At 39.3% G+C, this 20,689-nt stretch overlaps 1 long non-coding RNA gene across 1 annotated transcript in view; it reads left to right on the top strand.

Moving 5' to 3' along the window:
• Window positions 1–18,299, top strand: part of LOC144323370 (uncharacterized) — a 51,439-nt gene extending 33,140 nt beyond the window's left edge. Inside the window, exons 6-9 of the long non-coding RNA XR_013388796.1 lie at window positions 6,253–7,161; window positions 16,168–16,203; window positions 16,562–16,665; window positions 17,674–18,299. This is a non-coding gene — a long non-coding RNA (uncharacterized LOC144323370). The remainder of the gene's footprint in view (window positions 1–6,252; window positions 7,162–16,167; window positions 16,204–16,561; window positions 16,666–17,673) is intronic.
• The last annotated feature ends 2,390 nt before the right edge of the window (window positions 18,300–20,689 follow it).

Genomic DNA, 20,689 nt, shown 5'->3' on the forward strand with positions numbered 1-20,689 from the left:
GAGCGTGGAACCCAATACAGGGCTCGATCTCACAATACTGAGATCAGGACATGAGCCAAAATCAAGAGTTGGTCACTCAATTGACTGTGCCACCCAGGTGCCCCAAAAAACATTTTTACCAGTATAAAGATGAAGTCTTAGAGGTCCCAGAACTTAGATCAGAAGCTTCAAGTGACCTAAAATCTACTCTTATGAAGCATAGCACAGACTGATGCTCTACAGAGTAGGATCCCCACATCAACCTGCTTTAGAATCCCTCAAAATGCTTCTTCCTAGACTCTTCCCTGAGACCTGCTTAATTTCACTCTCTTGATAGTAGCAGAATTTCTTGATGACAGTGGTTTTTAATAAGCCACCCACTGCCATGATTGTCCTGCACACTCAAGAGCCATTGGTTTATTGGTCAGGAGCACGGACTCTGAAATTAGGCCTGGTCCTGGTTTTGCTCTGTTCTAGATATGTGACCTTGGGCATATTGCTTAACCTTTCTGAGATTTTTTTTTTTTTACCTCGTTCAAAACATGGAGATAGTAGAAGTTCATAAAGTTACTGCAATGAGGGGGGCCTGGGTGGCTCAGTCGGTTAAGCGGGTGTCTTTGGCTCAGGTCATAATCCCAGGGTCCTGGGATCAAGCTCTGTGACAGGCTCCCTGCTCAGCGGGGAGTCCGCTTCACCTTCTCCCTCTGCCCCAACCACACACACCCCTGCTTGTATTCTTGCTCGGTCTCTCTCTCTCTCTCTCAAATAAACAAAATCTTTTAAAAAGTGGGAGGGAGGGGTTAAATGATGCTGATGATGAACGAATGCTTCGTGCCAAGTTTAAGGTTTAGAACATGGTAATTATTTTTCTTCCACATAACATTAACTTGATTTATTTTCTGCTTCCTCATTCAACTTCAGGATTCATTAGTTTTTATTTCTTCCCCATCTCTTAACTGAAACGAGCCAAGTAAATATTACCAGTGGCCTCCTTTGCTAAATGCAGTGACCTCTTTTCCAATTTCATGCATCTTTGAATTCATTTTGTCCATTATTTATTTATTAAAATTGTACTATACATCTGTTCTGGGCCAGACACTGGGCCAAGTAGAAAGTATACAACGATGGATATAACAGGTGCCATATCTACCCTCATAGACCCTTCAAGCCTGTGCTGAAAACACTGACTTCAGTAAGTAATCCTATGGTGCTATAAAAGTACAGCTTGTCCTAAAAGAAAATGACAGAAGGGATATTTTGTCAAAGAGGGTCAGGGAAGGTCTGAAACCTGAGAAGGAGCCATGTATGAAAATAATAGTGCTCAGGGCGCCTGGATGGCTCAGTCTATTAAGCATCTGACTCTTGATTTAGGCTTAGGTCATGATCTTAGGGTCCTAAATGGAGTCCCATGTTTGGCTTCATGCTGGGTGGGGACCCTGCTTAAGATTCTCTTTCTCAAAAAAAAATAAAATAAAAAAAAAATAAAAATAAAAATAAAAAAAAAAGATTCTCTTTCTCTCATTCCCTCTGCCCCTCCCTCCTGAAAGCTCTTTTTTTAAAAAAATAATAATAAATAAATAAATAAATATTCTCACAGAAGGAACAACAGCATGTGGGAAGACCCTGAGGAAGTAAAAGAACACCCATGTGGCTGGAGAAGAAGGGCAATATGAGGTAAACCAGGTGAACAGGGATGGGCTCACCCTGTAAACCATCATGAAGGAGTGAACTGAATCCCCAGGGCAACTTGAGGCCATTGGAAGACTTTGAGCCAGAGGAGGATATAATCACTGAGGCTATGATGTGGATGGGTTAGATAGGGGACAGAAGAGAAGATGAAAGAACAGTTGGTTTGGACAGCGTGGATTTGGGTGCTGAGAGTGGAGATAGACACAAAAATGGGAGAATTTAAGATAGATTTTCAGTGGAAAATTCAGAAAATCTGATGCTGGATTGAATGTGGAAAATAAAAAAGGAAGAGGCGCCATGAACTCTTCTGAAGCTCAAGGTTGAACAACTGTCAGAATCGTAGAGCCGATTTACCGAGAAGAGGCATGAAATCACCCCCTGGGGGAAGCACCAGGATCTGTACCTTTGTAGAAATCTCCGGTGTGATTCTGACGGCTAGCCCTTGTTGAGAGGAGGCAACCCAGAGAAGCCCTATAGAGAATGGCAGTCAGGTGTAATGGTTCACAATCATATCTTTCTTTGGAGGTGGTTTGTCTTGTTCGAGTCTTGTCACTCCCCCGCTATATTGCTGGGAAAGCTGATTTCTTCACATATAAAATGAAAATAATAATAGAACCTGCCTCAAAGGTGCCATAAGAATGGTTATCCTATAAAACATTTGCAACACTTTGGAGCTACCATTTTTAAATTGGTTGAATAAATCAGGTATGTATTGCCCTGCCCTTTGCTTGATGGATTCACCTCTTTTTCCATGTGATGATTTCCTATATCCCTCCCTAATGGATAGTTTCCCTTGACTCCTCTTCCTACCACCCCTGACCCCAGCTGATCATCTAGGCCATTTCTCCTGCTTGCACAATCGTAGGCCTTAACACACGTTAGAGTTATACTTCTTTGTCTTCTGAATAAGACTTAGGAATCCTGGAAGTAGCTGGCCTTAGCTTACACACATTAATATCCATAGAAATTAGTCTGATGTCATGGCTCGAAGCCCAGAATGAGTTAGCTGGATTTAAATGATTTTAGCTAAATTAAAAGCAGGATAAAAAAAAAAAAAAAAGCAGGATAGTCTTAGGAAATGCATCTCACAAACCAAGTCTCTTATTTAATTGTAGGGTATCATATGGATGCAGACACAGCAAGTTACACCCAAAGGATATAAAAAATTCACCCTAAGTGTCTATTTAGGCCCAGCCTTGAGCTTAAACCAGTCATGCCAAACATAACACCTTTCTTATCTACCTCTCACCTCTGCTTTGTTCTTCCTGAGCGATGTGGGGCCCATGCCTTTCTGTGGAACAGAAGAAAGGGGAAGGGGAGTGCGGAGGAAGACACACTCCTACAACTTGACAAAACTTTCCTTCACCCCTTAATGAGGAAAAGAAGGTAGAGCGAGCTGCTACTGTATGCACCAGAACAGGCGCACTCAGGGGCCTTTGAGTCCTTTCTTCCCGGGTGGTCTGGTGTAGACAGTCCACACATCAGTGGGCAGATAGCAACGTTAGTAGAGTAGCAAACGACCCTGGAACAACCTTCAGGGTAGGATCTGTGGTTTTTGCCATGCTCTTGTTGGGAAGCACAGCTTGGGCTCTTTCACGTTAATGTTTCTGGAGTCTTCATGCCCCAGAGAGTAGGTGTGACATACTGGTTGTGCATTTTAAACCAAAACAATTTCAGAATCTGGTTTCTCTCATGCTAAGGTTGCTAAAGTCTTCTATCTCCAGAAAGCCTGGGGGAGGTACTAGTCATGCCTTTCAAACCACAATAATTTGATGGAGGGTTTGAATTCCTAAGGGAAAAGATGAAAGAGCGTTTCACTCTACCTTGCAGTCTCAAGGCAAATGGGCAAAGCAGGAGGCAGTTTGACATGTACGAGCCGCCAGTTCTGGGAGCCAAACAGACCTGTGTCCAAATCCTGACTCATTCACTTTTTAGTTTTGTGTTCGGTAGAGTGGTTAATACTAAGACTAATACTTACACTTGAATGTGTTTGCCACATCACACACAGTGTTCTGTGCTTTATATACAGTGACTTAATCTTAAGAAAAATAAAACCCACGAGGAAGACACTACTATCATATTTTCCAGTGAAGGAAACTGAGGCACAGAAAGGTTTAGTTAACAAGTACAAGCTGGTTAACAGCAGAGCCAAAGATTCAAACCCAGGCAGTGTAGCTCTAAGCCCATGGAGTCTGGCTCCAGATACCTAGGCCTATATCCACTGTCTTCACCTGCCCTCATGTGCCTCAGGCACACATCATCTGACTCTCAGAATCTGAGTTTCCTCATCTGTAAAAGTTGGTCCTATGAGCCAACCTCAGTGAGGCCTAAGACAAGGTAAGTAGAACCCTAGACACCAAAGGGTCACCCATACTAGGTCAAGTGCCTTTCATTTCCAACTGGTTCATAGTGTGTTATCAGAATTTTAGGTAAATTCTAATAAAATTCAGCATCTAGAGAGCCTATGGACACCAAGTGTAATGGCTGGAATGGACAGATTGGAGGCTTAAAATTCGAGTTTCCCCAAACTCAAATTGGTTCAAAAGGCAGTGAGCCCCTGAAGCCAGGGGCTGTCTCACTATGTGTAAATGAACTGTGGCTTTTACTGACAGAAGCCCACCAATAGGTAACGACCAGCAGGGGGTACAAGTCAAAAGTTTGATGAGCCCAGAGGAGACCAATTACTTGGCTGGGTGGGGGGAGAGCACTGAGAAAAGTCCTTGAAGCATGATCAGAACATTTCCAGAAAGAGAAGAGGAAAGGCCAATGTCAAGAGAGGAATTTGCATGATCAAAGGCACCGAGGCGTGAGAACTCCCTTCACACAGGGTTAGTGAAAGGGGAGCGGGCTCTGAACAACAGCAAGACTGAAGGAGGTGTGGGAAGCTGTCTAAGAAGAAGCTCTGCAGGCCTTGAATGTCACATTTAAAAGGAAAGGACATCCTCGGACCTGTGCTTTAGTGCGAGACAATTTGTGTGCTGTTCTGTGTGTGGATTAAAGTGAAGAGCCTAGGTATTCAGGGAGACTGATTTTGAGGGAGAGAGTATAGGGGAACATTTGGTTTTCTTTTTCACCAACATAATCAAGATACACACCAAAATACATCAATACATTAAAATCTTTAAAAGGGAAGGGCCAAAAGTTATTTGCCACTGGACTGAAAATAGAAATACACCATTACAGCCACTAAGGAAGATCAAACCAAAAACAATGTAGTTGTTAGAAACTACCACATAAAATTGCAGATGTGCGAAGACATGCCATTGTAGAATTACGCACATATTTCCACCGGAGAACGGAACCTGGACAGAGTATGTGAAGTAAGCAAAGAAGTAAACAAAATGTTCAAAGCTCAAGAAGTGCTTTATTTTTCACCAAGTAGGGCCAATGTTGTTTTCTTTGAAATCAGCTTTCATATGCCTTGAAGAGAAGCTGATAGAGTGCTGTGGAAAACTCGACTTCTGAAATCACGATGAAAACTGCAACTCGACATGAGCAACCTGGTACTATGTCAGAGCGACAGGTTCCTGAACTTTTGACCCACACACCCAAAAAAAGTAGACTGAAAGAATGTTTCAGAAGAGTCAAGTGAGAGTAAGAGTAGTAGAAAAGGGCATACGGGGATGGGTGCTGGGCCGTCGAATGCGGTTGTCCACACTGGCCAGTCGTCCTCCCACAAAATCCCAAACTTAAATACTATTTCTTCAAGGTCCTCCCCTTTTTAAGCGATAGGCTCCCTATTAAATGTCTTTCCCCAAATTCATCATCCTCACTACTTGTGTGGGTAATTAGTCTAAATGTTTTTTCTCAAACATGGCCTTTTAACCCTTCTTTAAATATTTTATGTATGCATACTTTATCAATTTAACTGCAAACATTTTTAATATGGGAGTATTTGGGTAGCTTTCTGTAATTTTATCATGATGGCTTGCATGGAATGTAAAAACAAACAAGAGAACAATATTCGCAACAATAGCTAAGACCTGTTGAACGCTAACCATGTGCTCAGCATTGTTGCTGGAGCTGTTCATGTATTAACTCACTTAATCATCACAACAAGTACCTGAAGTAGATACTGTCACTGCCCCCATTTTACACCTGAAAAACCTGAGCCATGAGAAGGTTAATTATCTTTCACACACTCCCATAGCCAGTAAATGTATGATCTCAGGCAGTCAGACACCGGAACTGTGCTTCAACATACCCTACAATATTTTTTTTAATTTAAATTCAAAAAGGAAAACAGGAAAAAAAATGAAAATCAGAGGTCCTAGCTAGGAACTACAGATAAGACGGGAGGATCAAGTAAGGGCTTTTTTTAAATGTGGGAAACGATCTTTCTATGCAGGATTTTGTGGCCCATTCTGATACAGGGTCATCTTTGACATCAAAACTAAAGGCAACGTGATTCCTCAGAGCTCTGCCTCCACGGCGATGCCTCTATCCTCATGTGCTGCCACTTACTGGGATCTAAAGATAAATGTGAATCAATTAGAGACAGTGTTAGTGGGCAAAAAAGCAGCATCCCAAAAGAAAACATATCCATTCCTTACTGAAACAGTGACCTCTTCTCTTACTTTCTAGTTAGCTGATAGCTGTGATTGGCCAGTGAGAAGAGGGAGGAGTAATGACTTCAATGACCCCAGAAGATTCCAGAGCAGAGAACAGCAGCAGTCTGGCTTTGTTCTTTGGTACCAAGTGCCCCCGTCAACCACTGCAGTAAGTACTCGTCTGCCTTTGGGCCCTATTAGCCCACACAGTAAACCCCGCTGGAAAGTAGGGCTGAGCTGTGAGTGCTATTGGTACTGTCTCCATTCTGTGCTGGTTCTTTTAGACTTTGTGTTTCTATGGGGTCTACTCGTTGGTTTCCACTTTGATTTCTCCAATATTGAAGATATATTATATTGGCTTCTCTCCAGCTCTCAGAATACTCTCTTCTTTAGTTCTATTCCTATGATCACTTGCTGTCCACTTGGCCAGCTACCCATATTGTCATGAAAGGAGAGTGTCACAGTAGGTAATATCACATCAGACTACAAACCTGGTACAAACTGGACCTTTAACTCATTCTTACCCTTCCCATACCCATCACATACTGTATCACATGCAAGGCTTATTCTGGGCATGACTGGGGGTAGGAAGATTGTTATGCATCTGATGTCCTCTCCAGTAGGCCTTCGGTAATGACATGAAAAATGTCACACCAGATCATTGACAGTCTTCAAAGATGGCTACAACAATTCTTCCAATTCTTATGCACCTGCCCCTTTGTGATGTAATCTTGTCACCACTCCCATCAAGACACAGAGGCTATTTCCCCTCCCCTAGACTCTATGCCAGCCCCGCAACTTCACTTAAACAGAAGGGGCATCAGATGACTTCAGGCTTTAAAAGGCCTTTCAGCTTTTGCTCTCAGGCCCTTGCTGCCCTAAGAGCACCACGTAAGGAATCCTGGGCCAGCCTCCATGAGAAGACACCAATCCCAGCCGGCAGGTAAACCCAACCTCAAGGCATGGGAAGGAGGCCTTCCAGCCTCTCTTGTGCTGCTAGATGCCTGTGGCCAGATCAGGGACCCCAGGCAGGCCAGCAAAAGAGTCACCAAGCTGAGCCCTGCCCAAACTTCTAGAACACAGCAATTTATGGGCAGAAAAAATAAGTTTTGGCAAAGTTTGCTATGAAGGAACGGCTAATTGATAAAAACTCAAAATGAAAATTGAGACAAGAAACAAATACCTCTTATATTACCATGATACAGCATACTATCTTTTAAACAATCACCACTAAAGTTTTGTATATTGTCTAACTACCCTCCCACTATCACTCCCCCTACACACAACACACACACACACACACACACACACACACACACACACACACTTCAATCTCCCACCTGCCCTGTTCATATACTCTTTTGGGCATTTCATTTCCCAGTGTCCGTGTTTCTGTATTGCCAGCTCAGTTTTTTTAAATTATCCATATTCCCACAGATTCAGATCCTCCAGTCTATGAAGAGTACCTATCGTATACTATGTATCAGAAACTGTTCTTCACCATCACATTACCAGGCACAGCCATCATTATTCTGCTCATTTTATATATGAGAAAGCTGAGAGCCAGTAGGTTAAGTCTCCTCAAAGTCACACAGAGCTAATCACAGGTAAGGAGCTAAGATTTGAATCCAGGTAGGAAGGCCCAAGTCAATGCTCTTAAGATCTACACTGTGCTGCACTACACTTTCTAGTGGCCCCCAGGCACTCCAAGCCTTACATGTTCAAAACAAAAATCACTCTTCTCTCACAGACCCCATATTCTTCATATTCCCTACTTTGATAAGGATTACCATTTACTTACATGCCCAAAGAAACCTCCCCCATTTTTGAGAAGAAACCACATTGTATGGAATCATGCTTTCTTATCCATCTCCTTACCATCATCACCTTCCACCAGGAGACCATGGCCTTGATCTTACACAAATGCAAATAGTCTTGTTGCTCGCATCCTTACCTGTGATTGGATGGGTGAGCCATTCTTCCTTTTCCTTTTTCTTTTCCACCAATCCATGTCTACATCACTACTAAGAATATACATTCAGAGGGGTAGCCTACCTTGAGAGGTGCAAGATAATGAGCCACAGTGGTATGATTATGTGTGTAACTGTGTGTTTGCAGGAGGTATTACTTGAAGACAGGGTAACCAACTCATTCCAGTTAGCCCCAGACTTTTCCTATTTTAGCACTGGAAATCCAACATCTCAGGAAACTGTTCGTTCCCTAGTGTGCAAACCAGAACAACTGGTCACCCTTCTTGAGGGAGCTGTTTAACTAAGTGATTGAATAGAGGAGGCTATGCTTACATCGTTTCCAGTGAAGCCAGCTAGAGTCACAGCTTTTCTCTTCTTTTCACAAAATTAACCAGAAAGACAGGAGATGATCATACCACCAATTTCATAAACTCTCATTTAGATCAACAAACCAACAGCTTTTGAAACAGAGGACTGTCCCTTCCTTCTTAAAATATTTTCTTCACTTGGTTTCCAGTGAAAGCAAGAGGAGAGAGTGTGAGAGGACTCTCCTAGTTTCTTCTAGCTTAACTTCTTAATCTCCTTTAATGATTCCTCTCCCACTATCTTACTCTGGAAAGCCCCAAGTTTCTAAGTTTGGCCCTATGATTTTCTCTATTGGTATCTATCAGATAGGTGACCTTATCTAGTGAACCTTCAAGTTCACAATCAATTTCAGGGTAGATATAGAGTCAAAGAAAGATCAAAATGTCACCTCTGTTATTAGTTTTTGAAATATTTTATATTGCAGAACATAAAGGAAAGAAAGATCAATTCTGTGTTACAACCATTGCATATGGTAGTCCTTGTCCTTCTGCCTGGAACTCCGTAGAACTATTTTTGCCCTGAGTCACAGGGTAACTAGACTTGCTAATATTTTGCTATCTCACTCAGTCGTAGGAACATTTGGATAACCACAGGCCTCTCCCAGTGCAAACTACATCTTGAAAAACTCACAGCATGGAAGATTAGAAAATTTATATTCTCTGAAGGCAGACATCCCAAACAGATACAAGAAAATTAGTGAAACTTGGTTCTTTCTCCCAAACTCACCAGTTATGTCAAACCTCCTCCTGGGGAAGAGGGACTGCGAAAACAGTGAAAAGTCAGGACTGTAACACTGATGGAGGCTCCTCATAGGAACATAGACATTGGGGAATGTGTTCTTCCTATAATAAATATGTTTGTGCTAATACCTTTCCATTATATCTCCAGCTTCCATCTCTCCCCTGAGCTTATATATCCACCTGCCTCTTCAGCTTCTCTGCTTGGAAGTCTAATAGACATTTCAAACTCAACATATCTAGTAGAGAATTTGATTCCCCCCCCCCCCCCCACTATCTTCCTCATTTCTGTATTGTTTGCTAGGTTTTCTAGAGTAACGTTGCTGCCCCAGTGAAATACCACAGGCCGGGAGGCTTAAACAACAGAAATTTGTTTTCTCACAGTTCTGGAGACTAGCAGTCTAAGATCAAAGTGCCAGTATGGTTGGTTTCTCCTGAGATCCATCTTGGCTTTTAAGTGACCACCTTCTTGCTGTTGTCTTACACACCTTTTTCTCTATGTACATACATCCTTCATCTTCCTCCCCTTATAAGGACACAAGGCCTGTTGGATTACAGCCTTATTTTTATTTTTTTTTAAGATTTTACTTATTTATTCATGAGAGACACACACGGGGAGAGAAGCAGGCTCCACACAGGGAGCCTGATGTGGGACTCCAACCTGGGACTTCAGGATCACGCCCTGAGCCGAAGGCAGGCGTTTAACCGCTGAGCCACTCAGGTATCCCAGCCCCGCTTTTTTGACTTAATTTAACCTTAACTTCCTCCTTCAAGCCCCTGTCTCCAAACGCAGTCAAATTGGGATTTGGGTTTCAACACAAGAAGTGGGGTTGAGGAAAGATACAACTCAGCCCGTGACTGATCGTTCCACAGTGCCTTCCATTTCAGGAAGTGGCACCACCATTGACCAGTTGCTTCGGCCAAAACCTAAAGAATCATGTAGGATATCTCCTCCCCTCATACCCTACACCCAGGTCATTAGCAAGTTATGGCAACTCTACCAATTCCACATCCCACCACTTCCACTACAAACTGTCAGGTTCAACCATCATTTTATGCCTGCTTTACTGCAACAGTCTTCTAACTGGTTTTATTGCTTCCTTTCTTGCTCTGCTACAGTCTGTCTTCCATATATCCACCAGAAGTAGGTTTAAAAGTAAGTTAGATATCATTACCTCCCTGATTTCAACACACCCAAATGGCTTCTCATTATATTTAGAACAAAACCCAACTGCAGTTTATGACCCACCATCATCACCCCCTGCTAACCTCTCTGTCCTTATTGCAGATCACCATGCCCTTGTCATTCACTTAACTCCAGTCATTTTGGCTTCCTTGATTTTCTCAAACCAGGCAAAGCTCAATTCTGTGTCATAACCAACATCCACAGTGGTGCTAGTCCTTCTGCTTGAAACTCTGTAGAACTCTTTTTATTTTATGTATGTCTCTGCTCAAATATGACTTCCTTCATAAAATCTTCCCTGACCTTCCTATTTAAAATACACCCACCTCCATCCTAATGACTCCCTTACCCTCCTTTACTTTTCTTCAAAGCATTTACAACAGTCTGAAACTATATTGTATTTTTATTTATTTTTTTTATTGTTAGTCTTTTCTACTAGACTAGCTTCATGATGGATTCTTTTTCTCTGCTATACCACCAGCACTGAGAAGAGTCTTAGACATAAAATGAACACTCAGCAAATATTAGTTCAGCAATAATAATTTATGCAATTTAAATCTTTCTACTTCGAAATTTTTGTCATGCCACTTCCTTTCTTAAGCCCTCCAGTGACTTCTTATTGCTCTCTGGGTAAAATCCAAGTATCCTGCATGGTGTATAAGGCCCTTTCAGGTGCACTTCTAGTTACTCTCAACTGCTCTTAACAAATTTCAAAGGCCAGAATTGTGCCTGTTTATTTTGGAATCCTTGGTCTCCAGCAGGGTACCAGGCACAAAATGGCTACAAAGCAATCAAGTGTCAGGAATTACTATATAAATCAGAGTGCATAGAAAGTCTTGATTTTACTAGTTGGTTACTATGTTGATAAAATGGTGGCAATAAAATCAGCCCCACCTATCTTACAGGTTTATATTTTTAATCAAATTAAGTTAATATTTATAAAGCGATTACTATGTTCTTGGCACTCTCCCATGTGCTAGGAATACATTAGTGATGATTCCAGCCTTCGTGGAACTCATGCTATATTAAAGACGTTTAACTAAATACAGAAACACATATTAAGTACAATTGAGAGAACTAAATCAACAAAAGATGGTGAAGAGTATCTGGTTCATACGAACATCTTGTATTTCGTAGTCAGACAAAGCCTCATGGAGACGATGAGATGTGAACAGAGACTCAGAGGGGTTGAAGGAACAAGCCATGTGGCTATCTGGGGGAAGAACATTTCCGTGAGAGGTTACAAGTACAAAGGCCCTGAGGCAAAAGCACGTCTATAGTGTGTAAGGCCATATTCTGATATTCTGGGTCATAAAAATAAGTCTCAGTAAATTTAAAAGGATTCAAATTGTACAAAGTATACTCTTAGACCATAATGGGAATAAATAAATTTAATAAATAAAGATAAATAACAGAAAGTATCCGTGGATAATCCCTAAGTATTTGAAAACTAATACTTCTAAACAACCCATAAATCAAAGAAGAAATCAAAATGGAATTTAGAAAGTATTTTAAATGGAATGAAACTGAAAATACAAAATACCAAAATTTGTAAGATGCAGTTAAGTTTAGAGAACTAAAATATGTATATCAGAGAAGAACAAAGTTTTGAAATTAACAATTTCAGCTTCTATCTTAAGAAACTGGAAAACAAAGAGCAAATAAAACCCAAGACAAGGAGAAGAAAGTAAATGATAAAGATCAGAGCAAAAAATAATGAAAGAGAAAACAGAAAAATAGAGAAAAATCAATTAAATAAAAAAATGGCTCTTGAGAAAAATCAATAAAACTGATAAACCCCTCATAAAAAAGATCATAAAAAGAGGACAGATACAAACTACCAACATCAGGAATAAGAGAAGTGACAATACAAATTCTACTAATAAAGAGAAAAATAGGGGCGCCTGGGTGGCTCAGGCAGTTAAGTGTCTGACTCTTGCTTTCAGCTCAGGTCATGATCTCAGGGTCGTGAGATGGAGTCCAGCATCGGGCTCCTCACTGGCCGTGAAGCCCGCTTAAGATTGCCTCTCTTCCTCTCTCTCTTCCCTCTCCTGCTTACACATCCACACGCTTGAAAGAAAGAAAGATTATTAATAACTTTATGCCAATACACTCAACAACTTTAATAAAATGCAAAAAAGGTGCTGAATAGCATGAGCTACTTTAGCTCATTCTGAAGGGAAGAAGTAGATTTTGAATATTCCTCTCTCTATTAAGAAATTAAATCTACTTTTAAACTGCAATCTGTTAAAGAAGTTGAATGAAAATCCTTTCCACAAAGAAAATTCACTGGTGAATTTTCAATTCCAATGAGAGAAGAGGCCATCGCAGGGTTTTGAGCAGAAGAGTGATACACCATCATTGACTGTGTTTTAACAGTCTATTTTGATGAGAACATATTTTAATAAAATAAGGTAAGAATCAGGGAGACCAAATAATAATATGGAAAGCAAAGTATTTTGTAAATTATAAACAAGTCAATATGAATAATCAGTACTGCAATAAGAGTCATTTTCTTAGTATGCCATTTCTGATAAGATACTCTACACAGGCCTCTTACAAATAAGTCTTTTGATAAAATACATTTTGGCAGGGAGGGCTCTCAGAAAAATGTGGGGAATGCTGCTTGGATGTGTACTGAAGTACAATGGAGCTAATCAAAACAAAACGTCATGCTTACTGATAGGACCCTAGAATAAATTGTTATTTTTTTAATGTGAGGTGCTTGGTCTTGGCTTATGATGCCAGAAATACACAATATTTAACATTATTCCAAAGAACTAGTCTCCCTTAAACCACCTACCTACAGTCATTGTTCCTCTGACTGATGATCAGAGACCCCTTGTAGGATTTAATTCCAACTTGTGCCAGAATAATCCAGAAGAGGCTCCATCTACATCTACAAAAGCTCCCAGGGCCTAAAGATATTGGATATGATATTTATCTACAATGGCCAGAGGTAATTTAAAGCTTTCAGGAAGTAGAGAACCAGAAAGACTAAGAAAATAGAGCCAAGGCTACAACCAGGTAACTGGAACCAAAAATCAAGTTCAAGACCTGAAGCACCAGTGGGTAACAAGCTCATGTCGAGGAGAAGTTGGAACCAGGATTGTGTTCATGGGTAAGGTTGTGAATATGGAATATGCAACAGTTTCTTTTACAAAGAATCTGGAATAGGTTTGAGGGTGGGGGGGGGTCATTTGTACCAAGTGGCTAAAAAATGTATATAATCCAACACATGCCTAATTTAGTGCTCTACAACATAATGATTTAATTTAACACTCTTAAAAGACAATGCAATGACAAGAGTATCTGGCTCCTTGGTGGGTGGACAGGGATGATTTTTTGGGAGGAAAATAAGTACCCTGTAGAGAATTACCAACCCCATCCACATATAAAGTCAATTCTGCTGACACATAAATGTTTTTCACAGGTAGACACTGCAGTTTCTATTTAGCACATGGGCCTTCCACCTGGGGAAGTCCAGCTTGGCGATGACATTTCGGTCCAGCTCACAAAGTTTACCTATTGGCTGCTGTGTGCTTTATAGCGATGTTTTCTAAAGCTAAGAATTATTTGGAAAACAAAAGTGATGAGCCAACTAACCCACATATGTCATATTGAAATCTTAGGAGGAAATTCTGCCTACAAGACACATACATAGACACACACCAGTTTTTAATATTTGAGTTTCACCAAGCTCTATTAAATGGCTTCAGAATGTTTGAAACTTATCAAAAATTTCTGAGAAATCTTTATTTCAATATTTTTCCGACAAATTTTTTTTTATTCATTTATATACTCACTCAATAAACACACATTGAAGTCCATCCTCAAGAGTTAGCACTCCGTTTATAATGATGAAAAGCAAAGGTTCCTAAACTCAAGGACTTCGGTTTAGTGAAGGACAGAAGAGTATGCAAGTAGCTACAACTCAAAGAGACAAGCTGATCAGAGAAATATAAACGAGTACCTTAAGGTTAAAGAGAAGGAAGTGACTAACTGCCGGTGTCTTAGAAGACCTATACAGAGTTACCTAATGACCTGGATCTTGATGGATTGGAAAGATTTTATGAAAGGGAGAAACAGAAAGAGCAACAGAAGGGACAAAGCCTGGAGGTATTTAAGATCACAGTAAGCCTTCTGCCACCTTGAAGAGGTCTTCTACCTTTTGGTTCCCTCAGTATCTAGCACCTAACCAGTAATGAATTGTAACCTGTAGACCTTGTGGCTGTGGCTGAAAATGATGTATTCATTTTATGCTTATTATGAAATCATGATAGTGATGATAATACTAATAATGACAAAATAGGATCTTGCTATGGAGCCCGACCAAAGTGTCCATGTGGTTGTGCTAACCAATTACTTACCATAGTAATAAACCTGCTTGCATTTTCCATTTCTAAATCTTTCATTATACTCTGATAAGTACTAACATGGATTATGGTTATTTGTTGAGTCTGAAAGATTAAAACTTTTATTCTTTGACTATTATAAAGACACTAGCCCTTCCAAAATAAATCTGCATATTCTAAATAATTTCTGTCAAAATTCCGATAATACATGCACACACACACAACTAAATTATACTAAAATAAATCTGGAAAGTAATAGAAATGAGATAATAAAACTAGTACAAAAACTAAGATTGGACTAATCTTGTCAGATATAACCTATTACAATATGTAGTATAGCCTCTGAAATAAATATGCATTACTGGGTTAAGTGTAAGCAGAATGTATGGCTCAGAACTAGAACCTATTATATATAGCACCATGGTATTCGATAAAGGAGACACCATTATTCAATGAGCAAGTGAAGCTTTAGTCGATAGTGCTGTCTGAGTGATCAGTTAGCAATTTGAGAGAAAAAATCTGTTTAGAACCTCATTTCATCTCACACACCACAACAAATTTTATTTTTTTTTAATTTTTATTTATTTATGATAGTCACACAGAGAGACAGAGAGAGGCAGAGACATAGGCAGAGGGAGAAGCAGGCTCCATGTACTGGGAGCCCGACATGGGATTCGATCCCAGGTCTCCAGGATCGCGCCCTGGGCCAAAGGCAGGCACTAAACCGCTGCGCCACCCAGGGATCCCTACAACAAATTTTAGATAAATTAAGTAAACATGAAAAATCAAACAACAGAAATTAGTTGAAAAAAAGTAAAATGAATATCAAATGTCTGGAAGCAAAGAAGGATTTACTAAGTTTAGAAATGATTAAAGACATAAGGGGAAAAATGAAAGATCACACTATATGAAAATATAAAACTTCAATACAGAAACAGAAAAATCATGAGATTAGGATCAAATTATAGGAACGTCTGCTGAAAAATATTAAAACATTAATATCTTACTGTATCAGGAGCTTATATTACTTGACCAAAAATTCCACAGAAGTAAAGGGAGGAGGGAGATACAAATAAATGTAAATGTATCAGGAGCTTATATTACTTGACCAAAAACTCCACAGAAGTAAAAGGGGGAGGGAGATACAAATAAATGCAAAATTAAGTAAAAGTGAAAGGGAAATTGAAAACAATTATATTATTTAATTATAACTAATCAATAAACGTATACAACTTATATTCATCATTCATAATAGCAACAAAATAAAACAGCACAGATATCACTGTTTTGCTGATACTATTCAATAGTATTTTTTGTAACTAATCATATTTAACACAGATGCAGAGATGGTACAGTGGAGAATCCTGATGCTTGGTAAGGGCACTGTCACTACTTTTATCTTCTTGATTTTTTAAAAATGTCTTTAATAATGTATTATATTTATAATAAAAAATAAAAAGTAGCACATGTCTATAATAATTAAGAAAAAGATCTTATCCAAATTGCTAAAACATAATCCTATACATTCAGAATTCCCACTGTCTGCTGGACAGCAACAGGTCTCTCAGTAAGGAAGGGTGATTTCATCTGCCTGCATATGCTGAGGCAGCACAGTAGAGAAATACCAGTAGTCTATCTGTTCCAAGTGTTTAATAACAGAATAAGTGTTTCTATAGAGCCATTATGAGTCAAAGCCAGAATTTTAAAAATTTATTTATTTATTTACTTTTAGAAAACAACATACAAATAACTAAAACTTGTGTATCCAGCAGAGATATATGCTGTGAACAGTGTGACTGAATCACTAGGAACTTTGCCTAGAGAGGGCTCATTTGTGTAAGTGCTGCAAAAATTTTATCACCTATTTCTCTTTTCTTAAAACAACAACAACAACAACAACAAAAAAAAACCCCAACGTTGATGGAGGCATCTGAGTTTATTTCAATATAGTTTTAAATACTTATAAAATCACTCTACCTCAACACTATTTGTTGGTGGTGCTAGTAGCAGTCGTAGAGGTGTGGCGTGAGGGTGATTCTAGACAGCTCACTGAAATCCGTGTGATGAATGAATAGAACAATAGATGGGAACTACAATGTGCTGATGGGACAAAGGGCCAAGAAGTTCAACACAGAGGTTAGAGGGAGAGAAGTGTCATGAAGGGTCACAGAAATCTCCACATGCTCATTCATTCCTCGAGCCAGAAACCATTTACTGAGTTTCCCCCTTGTCCTTCTACCTTGTATAAAACATGTAAGAAAGTCAAGGCCCTTCTTTTAAAATTAGTTCATAAAATTGTTGAACCAGCTACAGTGAATAAATTTACATTTCTCTTTCTGCAAGACCTATTTAGAAACTATTATCTTGTGAAGCTGTTTTGTAAAATGTAGAACCATCATCAGGACCAGGCCACTATAATCCTCATTTTTTAACCCAGGAGAAAGGAGAATGGGGATGGTTGAGGCTAGCCTCTGGGTACCTAATCTGACCAGGCAAATCAGTCCTATAAAAATGAAATGAACCTACCTTCCTTGGCTTCTATCCACCTGATAGGATACACAGGGAACTTGCAGACTGTGGGTCCTCATGTATCAGCTGCTGGATTTTTCCTCCACTGACCATGGGAGTTTCCAGTTCAGGAGTTTGGTGGTCACCCTGTCCTAGACAGAGTGAGGGCAGGAGGACCTGATCACACAGTGCTTATATGTTGCTTTCCTCTCTTCTTCCCTCAGAGGGTGGAAAGGTGCTTTAGGAATGGTGATTAATAAAGAATAAGAGTGAAACTAATTTGAACTTGATTGTAGGAAGGTTTTTCATTTACTGTATCCTTTCTGTATCTGACAGGGTTAAAAGAAACCACAAACATTTTTCCAACAAAGCTGAAGAAGAATCAACACTTAAAAAAAAAAATCAGAATACAAGTTTAAGTGACTTGATGTAAAATAAATGAAAATCAATACCTTTTCTTTATAGTAGCATCAACTAGTCAGAAAATAAAAGGAGAAATAGCCTATTCCCCTCTTCCCCAAATAGGGTGGGAGTATAAGAAACCTGTTAGATTATACTGAGGGACAATGAACAGAAAGACATTTTTATAAAGTTATCAATTCTTTCCAAATTCATCTTAATGCAATTTCAATCCCACTAAAATATTTTTAGCTTTTTAAAAACCAGATAAAAGTTGTAAGTTAATACAAAAGTAGGTGAGGAAGATTACCCATAAGTTGAACCAGACAGGGTGGGACATTTGCTACATAACTATTAAGATAGTCTAAAAAGGTACTGTGACCAGATTATGGTGATATCACTGAAAAGAAAAACCAGTAGCATCCAGAAAAAGATCCAGTTATCTATGCTAACTTAGATATAAGGCAATATATGGCAAAATTAGTATTTTCAATTTAGTTGGGAAAATTTCATCTATTTAACAAATAGACTGCTGGATTGCTGACCCAGCTAAAAGAAAACAAAGTTTATTCCTGCCTTGTTAATTTTCCCCAGGAGAAGGACAAACATTATATGTTCTCATTCATTTGGGGAATATAAATAATAGTGAAAGGGAAAATAAGGGAAGGGAGGAGAAATGTGTGGGAAATATCAGAAAGGGAGACAGAACGTAAAGACTGCTAACTCTGGGAAACGAACTAGGGGTGGTAGAAGAGGAGGAGGGCGGGGGGTGGGAGTGAATGGGTGACGGGCACTGGGTGTTATTCTGTATGTTAGTAAATTGAACACCAATAAAAAATAAATTAAAAAAAAAAAAAATAAATAAATAAAAGAAAACAAAGTTTAATTTTTTAATCTCTACCTCACAGCTCAATACAAAAATTTTCTATATATATCATATATATGTATACATAAAAATATATATGCAACTGTTTCTTTCACTTGCACCTTGGACTTTTGTCATCAGTACATACATTTATCTCATTCTTGCTTAATGGCTTTTGAATGTGATGATTTAATTATTTTAATGGACATAGAGATTGGTTCCATATTTTTAAGGATACAGTCATAGAAGCATAATCATTAGGCAAAAAGATGTGAGCATATAAAATATTACTAGTTATTGCTAAATTTCTGGCACAAAATTTTAGAAGGAATTCCTCATGTGGTTTCTTTTCTAAGGGATTATTTTCAGTTGACTTATGGATGTCTTAATTTGCCCACTAATCTACTTGATCAAGATAACAAGTATTAATTAAGCATTTTCTTTGCTTCTGACAGTTAACTAAGGGCTAGGGAGAAGGCATTGGATGGTCAATGGATACAATACAAAGTTACCCTTAAGACTGTTTTAAAAAAAAAAGAAAATTTTTTAGATACTTAAGTACCAAACTGGGTGATAGTGTCATGTGTTTTAAAGAATCAGAGATAAAAGAAAGGTTTTAAAAAGATAAAATTTGGCTATTTTCTGCAAATACATTCCCCCCAAATGGTTATAACTCCAAATCCATTTGGATCTTAGTCTTTATGGTGATTGATAATGTCCATGAGAACTGACCAACTACACAACTTCTGCTGTACCTTACAAAAGTTCAAATCACATAAATGATCGTGAGACAAGGCTAATTAAAGGGAAGGAAGGGAATGTACCCAACACTTATTTAACATGTACCATGTGCCATTGCCTTGATGAGAGTCTCTTCTATTTTTTTTTTTTTTCACCTCTGGCATGACTTTGAAGGAGGATACTTTAGCAGTGAGTATCTAAAATGAGAGACAGTTCTAGGGACAAAAAGAGCATAAAAGAAAAGTTGGCATCTCTAGATCCCCTGTCTGCCTAGCACCGTGAAAGAACCTTGAAGCACAGTGTTTGTTTCACACAGAATACTCCAAGGCAGGCTCAAAGATACCTTCTATTTGGATACCAGAGGAGGAAGTACTAAGGACTGAATGGGGTCCTCAGGGACCTAAGTCCTAAGAAATTTCCATTTGAGGAGCAGAGGTTAAAAGTACATGGCCCTCGGCTGATAGAAGTCCTCTTATTTCCCATACCTGCATATGCCTGGGAAGTTACCCTACCACTAACACAACCACCACCTGCCTCCACTGCTCCGCTTCAGCCAATGTCTGACTGTATGGAATATGAAGAGCCAGTCTGCCTCAAATCATGGTAATTCTGCTGTACATTTATGCCTCAGAGTCCCTCGTTGTTCAGGTCAACAACAGAATTTACCTGTGACTATATCCTTGATGAGCAATTTGACTATACCAGTGTCACCTCCCTTTCTCAGGTTTTTCCTAAAGAGCACTCTCTCAGTAAGTCTCTTGGCTTGAATCTGTCTCTGGCTCTGCTTCTAGAGAACCCAACTTAAGACAAAGGGCATTTGGGATTCTGGTCATATTTCCATTTATCACACCTGACAAGTTCTAATCCTCACAATGACTCTACAAAGTAGGTGCTATTATTCCAATTGTATGAATTGATACATTAAGATTGGCCCACTGAGCCAGAGTCAGCAAAGAGGCAGATAGATCCCAGAGAGAACAGAAATCAACTGCTTAAATAGTTTCCCAAAAGAAACCACCAAAGGCTGCCTTTAAGAGGGAGGTATCTGGCTCTCCCACTCTGGGGCCATTCATTCTAACTTTCTACAAATTTACCCATTCAGAGAAAAGTTGTACATGAGGACACAAGATGTAGATTTTTCAATCGATGTTATAAAGTCAGTGTTCTAAAGCTTTAAAATTAATCTTACTCATTTCTAATCTCTGGCACGAAGAACATACTAAATATTTTTCAAATTAATGCATGTCTGAGAACTCCACGATCTAAGTAGGAATTTAATTTCTCCCACCTTGGGTTTGGAGTCTCAATTATTTGTGCCTTCCACAGAGCTTGAATTTTGGTCCCTGT

Source organism: Canis aureus, chromosome 11, assembly GCF_053574225.1.
Source record: "Canis aureus isolate CA01 chromosome 11, VMU_Caureus_v.1.0, whole genome shotgun sequence".
Lineage (NCBI taxonomy): Eukaryota > Metazoa > Chordata > Mammalia > Carnivora > Canidae > Canis > Canis aureus.